Here is a 14,326-nt window from a genome sequence, read left to right as displayed (position 1 = left end):
GCGTTCCTTTGAAAAATGAAAGAGGAGAGGCCTCTCCTCCCCTCCCTCCCTCCCTCCTCGTGTCCGATTCTCCTTCTGGAGGTCGGTGGCGCGCGGCGCAATAAGAAACAGATACTACAGAATAAATAAAAACACGGCTAATTGCAAGCGCTGCGGATGCCGGTTCATCCGTCGACCCTTCGTTATCTGACGTGAGCACCGATTAAAATTACCATCGTGCAGAGAACCGTACGTCGGTCTCGCGCCCTATCTGCGCTCTCTCCTCCGGGTCGCTAATTAAATGCAACGGCTAATTAGATAACTGATAAAAGGTTATGGCGATCCGCGAGAGCCGCACGATGTACTTTTTGGCCCCACTCGCGTTCTCTCTAGCTATCCGATCCTCTTTTTCCTCGCTGTTTTTTTTTTTTTTTTTTTTTTTTTTTTACTTTCTTCGCTGTACAGGGTGTTAATATATTCGTGGAACACCTCGATTATAAAATAAATGTTCGTGTATGAAAATGTTCATGAAGTTTTTATCTTTATCGCTTTGTTTCATTTTTCTTCTTTCCAAAAAACGTTCTTTAAAAAACATTTGTCTCTTTCTATGTAAAATGTTTGGAATTGAAGGTCCTTCGAAAGTGTTCCATATCAATATTCTGTACTACGTGTAATTCCTAATTTTATATTATTTTATATTTTAGATAATTGTTTTTTTTTTCGCGTGTCTTTTTCATTTTGTATTATCTTGTGTTTTCACTTCTTGTACTTCCATTTGATCGAAGTTATTTATTTCTTACCTTCGTCTTTGTTTTGCCGTGTTTTTTTTTTTCACTTCTTCTTCTTGTTCTTGTCCTTGTTCTTCTTCTCCTTCTTATCGTTTTGAACTCTCGTGCTTCCTCTACCGTGCTTCATTCTTGTAGTTTCTTTCCCGTGAATTTAAGTTTTTTGCTTTTGTTTCGTTCCTTTCCCTCTGCATCGTTCGTTTCTTGCCACGCTTTCGCTTCCTTCCTTCTTTCTTTCCCATGTATCTTCGTATCTCTTTCGATCCTTTCTTTTTTTTTTCAGATTCTCTCAGGATTTCTTTCCGTGTTTTTGCCCCTTTTATCTGGGATTCCTGGCACTTCTCCGCTTCTTCGTTTCCCTCTCTCTCTCTCTCTCTCTCTCTTCCTCTTTCTCTCGTTTACCTCGCGGTCTCGTATCTTTGGCTTTAATATTTCTTCACTCGCTACTTTGTATTCGCGGAGCATCGTTTTATACCCTTAATTGACCACTTCTCTTCTCCTTCGCTTTTTTTTTAAACTCCTTTTTAAACCGTCTTCTTGGAAACGGATATAAAATCTATCCAATTACTTCTGTCTCTCTCTTTGATTCCGTTACTTCTGCTGTTTCTTTGCTTCTCCATTCTTTTATTGTCTTTTCACCTTTCATATAATACATTATTTTTTTTTTTTTTTGGTAAAATTCTTTTTTTCTCCTTTCCAATGATATATCATCTTTCGTTTATTATCTCTTTCCAGTGTACTCTTTAGTTTCTCACTTTTCTCCACTGCTAATCATCCACCACTTGTTCCAATCATCTTTCCACGTTATCTCCACTGTCGCATTTCACTCTTGTTCACTCCTCCTCCCCTTCTTCCTTTTCCTCTTTCCCCTTTCTTTCACTTCTTTCCTTGAACGAGGTGCTCGCATTCATTCCGCTTCGAAATACGAAACTCGTCTCGAATTCCAGCGTCGATGAGGTATCCGCGACCTTGAGGCTTTAGAGGCTTCGCTTTGGATAGCTGCGTAGGAAGGACAGCTTAAGTGGAAATCTAATTAATGCGTTTTTACCTGGAACGAAGTACTACATGGGGCAACGTTCCGGGAACTCGGCCGGTCTTTGCGCTCTAGGTGGCAGAACGTAGTCACGTTATCGTTAATCTCGTGCCATATAACAAGGGCTGACAGGGCGACGATCCTTGCCTCGCGATGGCTCCCTGGCAAACATTCGATGACACGTGTTCCTGCCTAGTAATCGTGTTATTCTCGAGATCGATCGGTGCCAATTTGTGCCCGGTCGATCGATAAGAGTATCGTTTCTTGGATTCTTCCAACTCGAAAACCATGATTTCTTTTTTTTCTTTCTTTCTTTCTTTCGTTGCGTGGATTATCAACGTGTAAAACTCGTGTAATCTGGAAAACTGGTTACCTTTGAATTTTACTCGGGTAATTGTCGTAATTTTATTGTCGTACGATTTTTTGGGCGATTGGAAGTGTTGATACTCTGATGGAAGTTAATCGGAGATGTAAAATGTTTCGAATGTTATTTGTTGCAAGTTTTATCATATTCTGGATTTTTATTTAGAACTTTATTTTCGATTGATTCATTTATGCGAATTTTCAGCGAAATTAAATAATAGTTTTTCGATTCACACACAGATACAACGTTTTCCGATTTAAATTACGAGGTTAAGAATTAATTTGTTTAAAAGTGACTTGTTTAAAAGTATCAGAATGTTTTTGAAAATCAATAGAGTCGAGTAAATTTTTCTTTTAAATAAATAAGAGAAATAAATGATTCCATTCCGGTTTTGATTCGAAATGATTTATAAAGCATGCTGGTGTTTTTAAGTTGTTTGGGTACATCTTGAGATACGAAATATTTTTTATACTGATTGGTAAACGGATTTTTCATTATTCACTTCGTCTGAATAAATCATAAGTGATAAAGAATAAATTGTAATAAATCATAAATAATTTTGATAATTGTATAATGTTATCTGGGCCACTTTAACAGAAAGATTCATGATTTATCGATGCGAATTCGAATCATTTACGAGCATGATGAAACGAGTGTATTTATATCTTTATTGATACAAGCAAGATCGTATTGTGTGAACTTTCATTTGTGTAAAGGTTTCACTTGTTATCTTAATATTTCAATATTCAAATGTTTTGCTATTACTGGATATAGTATTCTATTTGATTTCAATCGAAATGAAAAATTTGATCGTGACGTACATTCTATGGTAACTCTCGAAAATTAAATATTAACATAAATTACAAATTTCTCCTGCAAATAACAATAATATATTTAATAAAATATCTCCATCTTTTTATAAATAAAAATTTGAAAATTCCAATATAATCATTCATTATAAATATATTTAAATTTAAAATATAATGGACCAAACTCTTAAAAAACTTGTTGCACACAAAAGATTCTTTCTATATAATTGAAAAAAAAAAAAAAAAACGAAGTCATCTCCAACAAGATATCTTCTTTCAGAAAAAGATCCTCTTCTTTTTTTTTAAACGTTTCTATTTCGTATTTATTTAAAATTGAAACAAACTCATAAGGATTAAAAATAAATTGCACGAATTACAAATTATCCACTTACTGTCATTCAATCTCTACTCCGTGCTATAATCTTTTTACAAACGCACAAGATGAATCGAATTTTTGTCAGGCCATGTACATTATAAAGCTTGATACGTAATTGGCATTTATATGATCTGTAAATAACATTGCACTTCCAATGTTATTTATGATTATGGGAACGGGTTTAAAGATCAAGAATCATCGTTTATGAAGCAATAACGTATCTTTAAGAGAAAGAGAAAGAGAAACGGAGTTCCAATAAAATATTGTCTTTAATTTCATATGAATCGATCTGCCAATCACCACCACGCAACATTCGTGTTAAAAACTAAAGGCGTCCTTTCACGAATGACGACACAACTGTACCGTAAAAACTATTATGCACGGAGAGCGATTATCATTATGCATTTCAAAATGAATTCATCGAAATAGTTTCCTTCGAGACGTGGTGCACGATTGAATATAAATCTCCAGATAAAAAAGTAACGGTACAAAATAGTCTAATAAATTTTTTTTTTTACAGTAAACGATTAATGGTAGCTTTGAATTAAATTGATAATCGAATTATCAAATAACATTTTCTAATATACAATATTTCAAAAATTTATTTTACCAGATCCAAGTGAAACGTTATTATGCTGTCTTTTAAATGCGTATAAAATATTTAAACAATTTGACATCAAAAGAAATGTATTGAAAAATACTTAATTTTTCTCGTTAACGTAGAAAATTTATTCAGTTATTTCTGTCTACACTTCAATTTTTTCGATGAAGACATTCCCTTTGTCTTCTCCTCGTAAATCAATGCTATTCAATTTACCATTTTCGTGATAATGGCAACGAGAAAACCGTGAGCAACAGAAGTAACAGAGTGTAGTGTAGATTTGAAACTTCAGTCTAGAACAAAACTACGAAAAGCAAAACAGGAAATTTAGAGCAGTTGGACTTGAGACTTTAAGCTAGCGGTGCTTAACAGTTGCTCAGCTAGCAATGCTCGGGACAAACTTGAATGAGAAATTAGCGGAATTGGAGCTTGAGGCTTTGGGCTAATGCCCACCACTGAAAACTAAATTATACAGAGAAAATATATTAAAGTCGAGACTTTGAACCTAAGCCGTGCCACTTAACAGTTGTCCACAAAGTCGAGGAATCATCCACAATGAAACTGAACTTATGGAATGGAGACTTGACGTTTCAATGGACCCAGTACAAGTCGTCGTACTGTTCAAAAACCCCGTGGAAAAATAATCATTCGTTCGTTGCGACCACCTTTTTCCATGAAAGCTAGCTTTCTCTGTTTGCCCGTGTCGCGATTAACGAGTCGAGAAACTGGTTCGCATCCCTCGCCTCATACGCCTCATTACCTGGCCCAGGGGTTCTACTATTTTATTTATGCGTCTATAGCCAACGATAGTTATTATAATTGCTTGTCGCTCCCAAGTGATTTATGAATGCGCCGCCTCTTTAACCGCTAATCCTGCTCGTAATGGCTACCGTAGGCACAGGGTTACACTCTCGAAAACCCTCAGCTTCCACCACCCCGTAAGTAATGATGGGCTATATTGGAAAAAATTGGAAATTCGAACCCACTCATCAGCTATTTTTCATTGTTATTAATATAAATCGTGGTATCATCGTGATTTAACAATCTTCTTTAAGTTGCTTCGTTCTTTTCATTGAAAGGTTCACAGGTGAAAATTTGAGAATATTTTAAATTAATTTTGATCTATTAACATGTAATTGTGCAACGAGGCGAACGTAGCAATTTCTCTAATTAAATGTTGCAACGAAATATATCGATAGAATTATACCTAAAACGAGAAGTAGAATAATCAAAATCAATCTTCTTGTTTATATATTTTTTTATAAATAAAAGATAACATATTAGATGTTGATCGATAAAATTTTCGTCATAGAAATATACATAAGAAAATGTAAACCTCATGTAACGATCTATAAGATTAATCGGATAGGATGATTCAACGAACAAAAATCCTTTTTTCCCTTTATCCTTTCCCAGCCACAAGAGACCAACAAAATTTTCTAAAAAAAAAGAAAAAGAAAATCGTTAGGAGAGTAATTAAGGGGGAAAATTTCACGATCGAGATTCGTGAAGAAATAATGAAGACATTGGTACGCTGGCGCAGCCTCCTGTAAAACACGATCCTCTCCTCGCATTCGAACGAGCTACCACGCGTCAAACTGGTGTGTATAAACCCGCGAAAGGTTAACCGGGTAAACACGCGTCAAGTCTGTATCAAAGCGCGACGGCCTTCTAACAACCGGCCACTACCTCGATCCCCGTCTAAATCCCCCGGCTAATGTTATAATTACCACCACCGATGCGATAATTCATCCGACTTCGTGCCCGATCGCAACTTCGTGACGCGAACTTCGTGTGTGAAATAATGGGGAAACCGGTTTTCTTCTCTTCGCGCTTCAACCGCGAAACGCTTGTTCCGACGATGATGACGTTGAAACGGACCACTGGATCGCACTGGGATGAGGCCACTTTCAAGCAATTCCTTCTTTTTTTATTTTTTCCTTCCAATCGAGTTTATTCAGAGGAGGGGAGGGGATGAAAGTGATATTTTGAGCTTGGAATTGAGACTACGAAGAGAGGATAAATTAAAAATTTTTGCAGGGAAATGTTATGTATCAGAGAAGGAGATTTGATTCTGGTTTAAAAATTGTGATTTTAAAGGGAGGTGTTCGATGGGAAATCGAACAACAGTTATTTTATTAAATAAATTTTTGAAACTATCGTTATATCGATCTAAATGTTAAAATTAACTTTGTGCTCAAATTTTTTCGATATAGAGTCGAAAATAGAGTCATCCGATTCAAAGATTTTGATTATATATAAGGGAAGAAGGCGGAAGATGAACAACTAGTTATTATTTCAAGACAAAATTTTGAAATTGCTCAAATTAATTTCGTATTAAAATTTTTTCTATCAAAAATTGTTAGATCCATAATCCTTAAGCTTAATTTTTGTCGATTTCTCATTTATCTTCTCGATCAGTCGGAATGAAGCGCGCGCTTGCCAATCACATGCCACGATCCTTTGTCATCGATAATCGATATTGAGAAGCATCGCTGAGTGAATCATGCCAGGTGTTTGTAATACTCGACCGATTCGAAATACGGCTCGATCCGATCCAGAGAACCGGATAGAGTAAGAAAAGATATTGGATAGACCGTAGGTGTAAAAGGGTTTGGAACAAAAGGAGGGACGCCCGTGAAATTACACGCTTGCACCCGTGTTAATTGAATTTTATACTTTGAACGGCCTACGTCGATGATCCTCGACCGTTATGCTTCGAGATGGTTCAACGGTGTGTTTCCACGGGATTATTTATGAGCCCTTGATGATCCAAGTGGATACGCGACGTAAATATCTTCGTAACGATCGAGATTTGCAATCATAGCGAGAACCTTAAATCTTTAAGGTTTGCGTTAATTTTTTTCTCTAATTTTGAAATGTTGTTGAAACGTTGGAGGGTTGAGTTTTTGGATAAATGAGTTTTTAGATAATTTTAAAAGTTTTACTTTTTTTTTGTTAATTAAAAACTAGAATGTGTTGCAAAGAAGATGGCAAGAATTCTAGTAATTTTATTTGCTCATCAAGATCTACACGCTCGTAAAATTATAAAATGTTTGAAAAATTAGAAAAAAATTTTATAAGCTTCGATAAAACTTTATTATACGTGAGAAAAATCATCAAGTATTTAGAATTATTAATTTTTGTGTAATAAATTGTACAACAAATAATAAAATAACAATAAAAATAGATTTTATACACATGTGTATGAGGATAAGAATCATGATTGAAGGAAATAGAAAGTTGTTCAAGTTGATTTAAAAATATTTATTATTACATATATATTTGTTATTGCTTGATGAAACGGAGGATGTTATGGTTGGCGTTACACTGACGATACACTGAATATTACAAATTTATTCTTATTGAGAATAGAATGCACGGAAATTATTTCTGATTTTATCGTATTCCAGGTTTGTAATCTTCCAGGAATTCATATGTATAATGATTTTTACAGTTTTAAAGTTATTTCTTCGATAGTGTACCTATACTATATTCCGTACAAAAGAATTTAAATCGAAGATATTTAAAATTGGGAAACGATGAAAACTAAAACTAAAAATAATAAATATAAGAATAAAATTTAAAGTCGTAAATTCCTTAAATTTATAACTGATTCTCTGAATCTCCATTTACCTATGGAATTATATTCAAATAAATAACTTTCAAATATTTTATATTTATTTTTATATTATCTACGAAACGTAAAATTTGCATATGACAAATTTCATTCTTTTTCCGAAAGTAATAGTGTGGTAATCGCAATAACTCTATATCTATATTCTTCTTTTTTTCTCTCTCTTCCACAATTTTATTTTAATTCATTTCGACGATAAAAATCTTCACTCGCTACAAAGAGCAATGTTTCCAGAACAGTTTCTTTCTCCAAACGAAACGAGCCATGCCATTTTCTCTCTCTCTCTCTCTCTTTTTTTTCTATCCTCGATCGAATAAGTTTAGCAAAGAAAAAAACTAGAGACGATCGAACGAAGGAAGAAGAGCGAATCTCTTCAAATCCAGAAGCAGTTTTCCGGATGCGTTGAATAATGCATACCACGGACGAAGGAAGCATTGTTGTCCGAAGAACGAAGACGCTAAACGGAAGCATCTTCCAATTGGCACGTAGACAGCTTTCACGAGCCAACGACACGCAGATATTTTCAGTGGTGGAAAAGACAGCTCGGCTCAAAGTGATTGATCTGTGGAAATGGCAATGGATCTTCGCGGCCTCTTCGGAAATTCTGAGAACTTTTGCGCAATAGACAAGAGCGAAGTGTTATTTGGTTAAACACGCCAACAGCTTGAAATTTAACCTAACGCTTCTGATTTATTTCTGTGATCGTCCATCATTCTTTATCCTTTCCTATATTAAGGATTCTCAAATCGTCGACTGACCGAATCGTCATTACGAATATATTATTTTTTTCTTTTTCTTCGTATATTTATTTATTTTTCTTTTTTCTAAAAGAATACGTGAACACTCGACATTCTCAAGTAATCACTCGCGCTTATACCCCCACCCACTCTCAAAATCATCGTGAAAAAATGCGGGATCGAACCGATCGTTAGTCGATTTTTCGAGGCGAATACGAAACGATGCCTTTCGAACGGGAAGAAGCGTGTAAACCACGAAGCAACACGGCCTCGAGCTATGATCAAGCAATTCCTAAAACACGGCGTAGCAGGCATAAATTATTCAAGCAATGTAGCAAAAGCGATTAATTTTATTGGCCGACGTCCCGGATATGGCTCGTCCGTAACCGTCGCTGCTGCTTTGTTGCAACCTGTGTCGTATCTTATGCCTCGTGGGCTCGGCCGCCTAACACCTTATTAACGTGGCCGTTTGCACGGCAACGGGGAAAATTGCGCAAAAGCGGCCGTGTTCTTGCTCTTTTCACTCATTCGGGTCCGATCGGGTAGAAAACAGAACCTTTCGCGGTTGATCACGATCGGATCAACCGGCCGGTTGGCAAGTTGCCTCGAATATTGTCTAATTGGATTCGAATCTGCAAGTGTACGGTTGCGTAAAAATAGAAATACCACTTTCGAGAACACTCGAAACGATGATTGGATCTAGATTTTGACGTACGACGAATAGTACGCTCTTTTTATCAACTTTATTTTCGTATTTTCTATTGCTACACGTTTGTACTTTTCGAAGACAAGAGCAAGTACACGTTTGATCCAGAATAGATTTGAAAGGATTTATAAAAATTATTAGAAATTCTCCTAACTCCTATGTTGGATGTCGTCAAGAAGAAAAAGAAATTGGATCAACATTTGCAAAAATTCGATTTTTTTCTATAACACGAAATGAAAAAAGAAAGAGATTGTTAAAAGGACTTCTTAAATTACTACTAATTTCCCGAAATCAATCGCACCTCGACCGAGCGTCAAGTCGTTCCCCCATAATGCTTCAAATTCATTTTCGAAATACCCTTTGTTGGTGTGTTGGAGGATGGGGGAGGGGAAAAAGCAGTCGTGGTTTCGCCGGTGTATCGCACGGCTATGGCCGTGGGCATCGACAAAAAAGCGAATTACATTAGTGTAGTACACGCGAGAGTCCACTATGTTTTCTGCCTGCCCGATGACGACCACTCAACTTTCCCAACCTGGGTTAAGCGTCAATTCTTCCCGTGCCTAAAAACCGTCCGGCAACACCATAGATAGATGTCTAGCGACGTCCACGTTCGTATCTCGATGGGTTCCCAGTAACCGCGAGGTCAACACTCACATCGGGACATGTTTGGTCGATGAGAAAACCGGGCATGTCGGAAAAGAAACATAATGACGGAAGGATCTTGGCCGAACGCATTTACGTCCGCCACGTACACCTGCGCATACCTCTGCTTTTCTTCTCCCTCACGAATTCCCCGCACGAGCGAGCACAGCCTTCGAGGAGTGTGCTATGCTCGCCTGTGTATGTAGATTCGTCTCCACGCGAATTTTCTTCCATTTTTTTCCTTCTAATCGTTGTGAACTGGGTAGATTTGATTCCTTCCTTAAGAAATCGAACAAGTGATCGAAACATCCTTTCGATTTTACCTTCCTTCACCTTCCGTGCTTTTTCACGAATGATCGAGAATTTATTATATAAAATCAAACGATTTTCTTTCGTAGAGCAAGGAAAAAGGAAAGAAACTGTGGAATCTTTACGGAAGATTGATCCGTCTTTTTATTTATCGTCTGGTGTGAGTCTGGCATCGAGCAGTGTCACGCGATTACGCGAGAGCTGTTATGGAATTAAGTGCACGGGATAATGAGCACGAATGACCGGGCGGCAGTTACCCAGGTATTTGGTTACCCCGGGGAGCACGGGTCAGCATAGTCGTCAGCGATTTTAGGCCGAGCTGCGCAAGATGTTGCTGAATCACGCGAGAACGTACGCGATGTTCGTAAATCAATTTGCTCCCCGGTGTTTTGCTCCACGATTCCGCTCCACGATTGCGCTTGCTTTCATCGCGGTGAAAGATGGAATGTACATACGTAAATATATACTGTACTTTGAATACGAGAGGAGATGGTAAATCGAGAAATGTAATATCGTGCGTGTGTACTTAGACCTGTTATTTTTTTCGAAAGAAAAATTATGCAATATTCGTACCGTTTCGAATGAGATAAGTGTGATTACCGAAAGAAAAATTGAAATTTATAAGTGATATAGATTTATAAATGACACAACAATTTGTTTGAAGATTTTTTTCATTGTATGCAATGGAAGTATGCGGTTTGACAGGTGAGAAGAGTAGCTGATAACTCGAGTATTTGGTTTAATCTAGTAGGATTTGATGTTTTCTCGTGGAGACAATAAGTCTTCCATAAATCGTGGACACTTTCGAAAAGTTTTGTGTCGCACAGTTGGAAAAGTAATTACCATTCTCTTTCCATTTTCCCTTTCATTTCCCTTTCACCTTCTTCAATGGTTAAGAATAGGTCAAAAGATTGGCCAATCAGACTAATAAACTGATTGACGACATCGAATAAATAAACTGTGACAAAATACCTTATAAGAAGATTCTTCTTTCGCATCAGATTATTGGCAATTCTCTTAAGCCAGAGAAAACAAATTTTTTTTTCACGATTTAAATTATATTCTTAGTTTTATTAGTTTCGTTTTAAAATCTAATTCGTATATTAAATTGTAATGTAAATGATATTAAATACAAAGGAGTAGAAGCGAAAGAAAAGTAATTAAACAATTGTTGATTCGATAAGAAAAATGTCATATCACGTTTGAAAAAATCTCCTTTTCACAATATGCATTTGTTATGCGATCATAATTGAGATAGAAATATTCTTTACGTTGCATCAACAATATCAACGATTATATTCCATTGAATGTATTTCTCTTTAACGAAATATTTATATTTCTCTAATTAACGAACATATGTCAGTTTATTACTGGATATCTTTCTTACGTGTAAACGAAGAACGAAGTAAAAAAAAAAAAAAAAATCAACTTATCTTAAGCCCCATAATATCACATTTTTCTCTCTTATTTTTATTCCGTTCCATACAACTTCAAACGCTAAGTTTTTATCTTATTGCACCAGAGATTTCCCCATTGCTAACGTAGATTAATTCACAAAGAGAGAAAAAAAGAAAAAGAAAAAAAAAAAAGAAACCTACGCTCCAAGATATTCCACAGAAATGAAATAAACCAAGAAAATATTGCCAAGAAGAAACTAAAAAAAGAAAATAAAAGAAAGAAAGAAAGAAAAAATAAATAAATAAATAAATAAGAACGTTCAAGAGTCAGTTTAATTTATAGGAAGTTAGTTATCTTAATCATACGCGGAGGTAGAAAAGTGGAACGAGCCTCGTTATAATCTCGCGGTCAGCTCCTGTTTATCTGTAAGTGCATGACGCCATGCCAATTTAGATACCGGTTGACAGTAATCGATGCCGTAACTTAGCCTCCCCGCTCGAAGAAGTTTCAAAATATGTAGCCACCGATGCAATATTTTCCTTATTTTATAATGATAATTTCATCCACGAATGTGAATCCCAAACAACTTCTCTCCCCGTCCAAGGGTAGGATACCAAGTGGAAGTAGAAAAATCAGAATGTTGGCTCCCGTTGATTTCTCTTTCATCTCTTTCATTTTCTTAATCTTTGAAATTACGGTCGAAGAATCGAGAGAAAAACGATTTTGCTTCTCGTTAATTGATCCGATCGACTCGATATTTTGCCGGTTACGTATCCCGCACAAATGATGGAAATTCCTTTGGCTTCGAGCCAGATCCGTGCGATTTTACCGAGATGAATTCAAAGATCGGGAGAACATATGTACGGTTGATACATTACACGAGTATATTTACCGCGAATGTTATGAAGAGATTAGAGAATTGGACAATAACACGTGTAAATTAATAAAGAAGATAAAAGTGTTCGTTTTGGGTTTCGGATTGGATTTCTTTCGTTCGATAGATTTGAGAGATTCGGGAGAGAGAAACCTGTTTCTGCGAAGAATATCTCTTGTTTTAAATGTCAAGATGAAATTCGAGCATATCCTCGATTGTTCCGAATTCCACTCGAAAACGAAAGTGAAGTAAAAATAATCAGATATCACGTTTCTTTTTTCGATTTCTATCTCTTAAAGGTTTCATTGTTCGATTATTAACAATATCTTCACGAATCTATTGAACTCTTTACATTCGAATAATTTTAATTTTACGATTTTAAATTTCAACACGAAATTAAAGTTAAAATATCTTCGAAAGTAACCGTAACCGCTGTTAAAATAAACATATATCAGTATTTAAAATATTTAAAAAAAAAATGATTTTGAACATTTTCATTCGCAATAGATAGACTTTGCAAAGTTGACAAGCATCTAATTAATTAATTATTATTAATTCTCGCCACTAATTCAGATAATCCGAAACTCCATGCTTAATCCAAAATTACATTTCATTCGTGGGAACGCAAACATACAAACTCTTCTCGCAAATCGGTTACTTCTTCTTTCCCACTCAATTTTTAGAAATCGTTTTCTTCCTCCGCGTTTCGAATCGAATTTTTATCCCACAATATATCTCCTCAAACGAATTCTTCGCCTCAGAGGCGGACATTTCCGCAATTGTCTCGAGGAAGCAATCTTCGTGTCTCACCGATCGAAAGCGTGAACGTTCGAGATTATTTGTCAGCGGCATCTCCGAGCCGGATTCTTCTCTCCTCTGCAATCCGAGGAGGAAACGTTCGACGAACGAGTGACGAACGTTCAGGCGATGGCGATAATCGGCGGCGGAAGTCGAGGAACGATCTCTTGACAGTGAACGAGGCCGGCACTTAACGTTGATGGGGAATTGATTGAAATTCTATTTCGCTTGGACGCCTGTAATGGATGTTTCGTTTCGAACGTTTGTTTTCTACGATTGCGGGAGAGAGAGACAGAGGAAGAGAGGGAGAGAAGCGTTCGATGATTTATGCCGCGATTAACGCGATTTCGAGAGGAGGAAGAAAAAAAAAAAAAAAAATAAGAGGAACGAGTCCGCCGAGTTACGCTCTACGCTGAGAAATTGCTGAGTAACAGTGATGCCAGTGAGATGATTTTAGCGTGTGTATATGTTTATATGTATATATATATTTAAATTTACTTACCACTTATTTCTGCGATACATTGTGAAATCGGTAGTCAAAGATGATCAATTTCGCTATCAATCATAATTATAGAAGTGTTTTTAATGGGGAAGTGAAAGGTGATTATTTGGAAAAATGTTTCGATATGATTGGTGTTTGAATTTTTTCTTGGCTTTGTTGTTTTGACAGCAACATTTTCTTAATTTATTCGCGATGAATGATGTATTAATGTTTTCGTCGTTGAAGTGTTTGGCATCCTTCGCGAATCGCTATTCGAAAAATGTTTGATTCTTTGTAGAGGCACGTGCAGATTAAATACAGAAATCGTATTTGCTTGCACGTATAAATCATGTTAGGGAACATGAAAATCCAATAGACGAGAACCGCATAAAATTGCAAATTACAAATCAAAGGAGTGAGAAAAATTTGCAATTTAATTTGTAATTTTAAATTTAATTGACTAAATAACATGTGTACGCGATAAATAAAAATTATCATACGTTCTTCTGTTAACAACAAGAAAACCAGTATAATAATATCATGCATAGAGGTTGTGATATATTCGAAGCGAATAAAATGTAAGCATAATTTTTATTTTGAACTTGGTAATCGCATGATAACCTAAAATTAATTCACGATTACGTAGAGTAAACATTATTTTTTAAATGTATAGTTTATTGAAATTGAAACAGATTATAATATTTCGATCGCTTTTCTTTTTTGCTGGTAGTATTGCAAAACCATCGATTATATTTATCTACTACTCACCATCAACGTTAAACTATATAAGTTATTAT

The 14,326-nt window shown here is 35.9% G+C and overlaps 1 protein-coding gene across 1 annotated transcript in view; it reads left to right on the top strand.

Moving 5' to 3' along the window:
* LOC100867650 (misexpression suppressor of ras 6) overlaps positions 1-14,326 on the top strand; it is a 363,124-nt gene that overhangs the window by 30,096 nt on the left and 318,702 nt on the right. The gene's annotated exons all lie outside the window — the stretch shown is intronic.

This window comes from Apis florea, unplaced genomic scaffold, assembly GCF_048593485.1.
Source record: "Apis florea isolate Af1SG1 unplaced genomic scaffold, ASM4859348v1 contig_3170_pilon, whole genome shotgun sequence".
Lineage (NCBI taxonomy): Eukaryota > Metazoa > Arthropoda > Insecta > Hymenoptera > Apidae > Apis > Apis florea.
The sequence above is the reverse complement of the archived record's forward strand: the minus strand, read 5'-3'. Positions and strand labels throughout refer to the sequence as shown.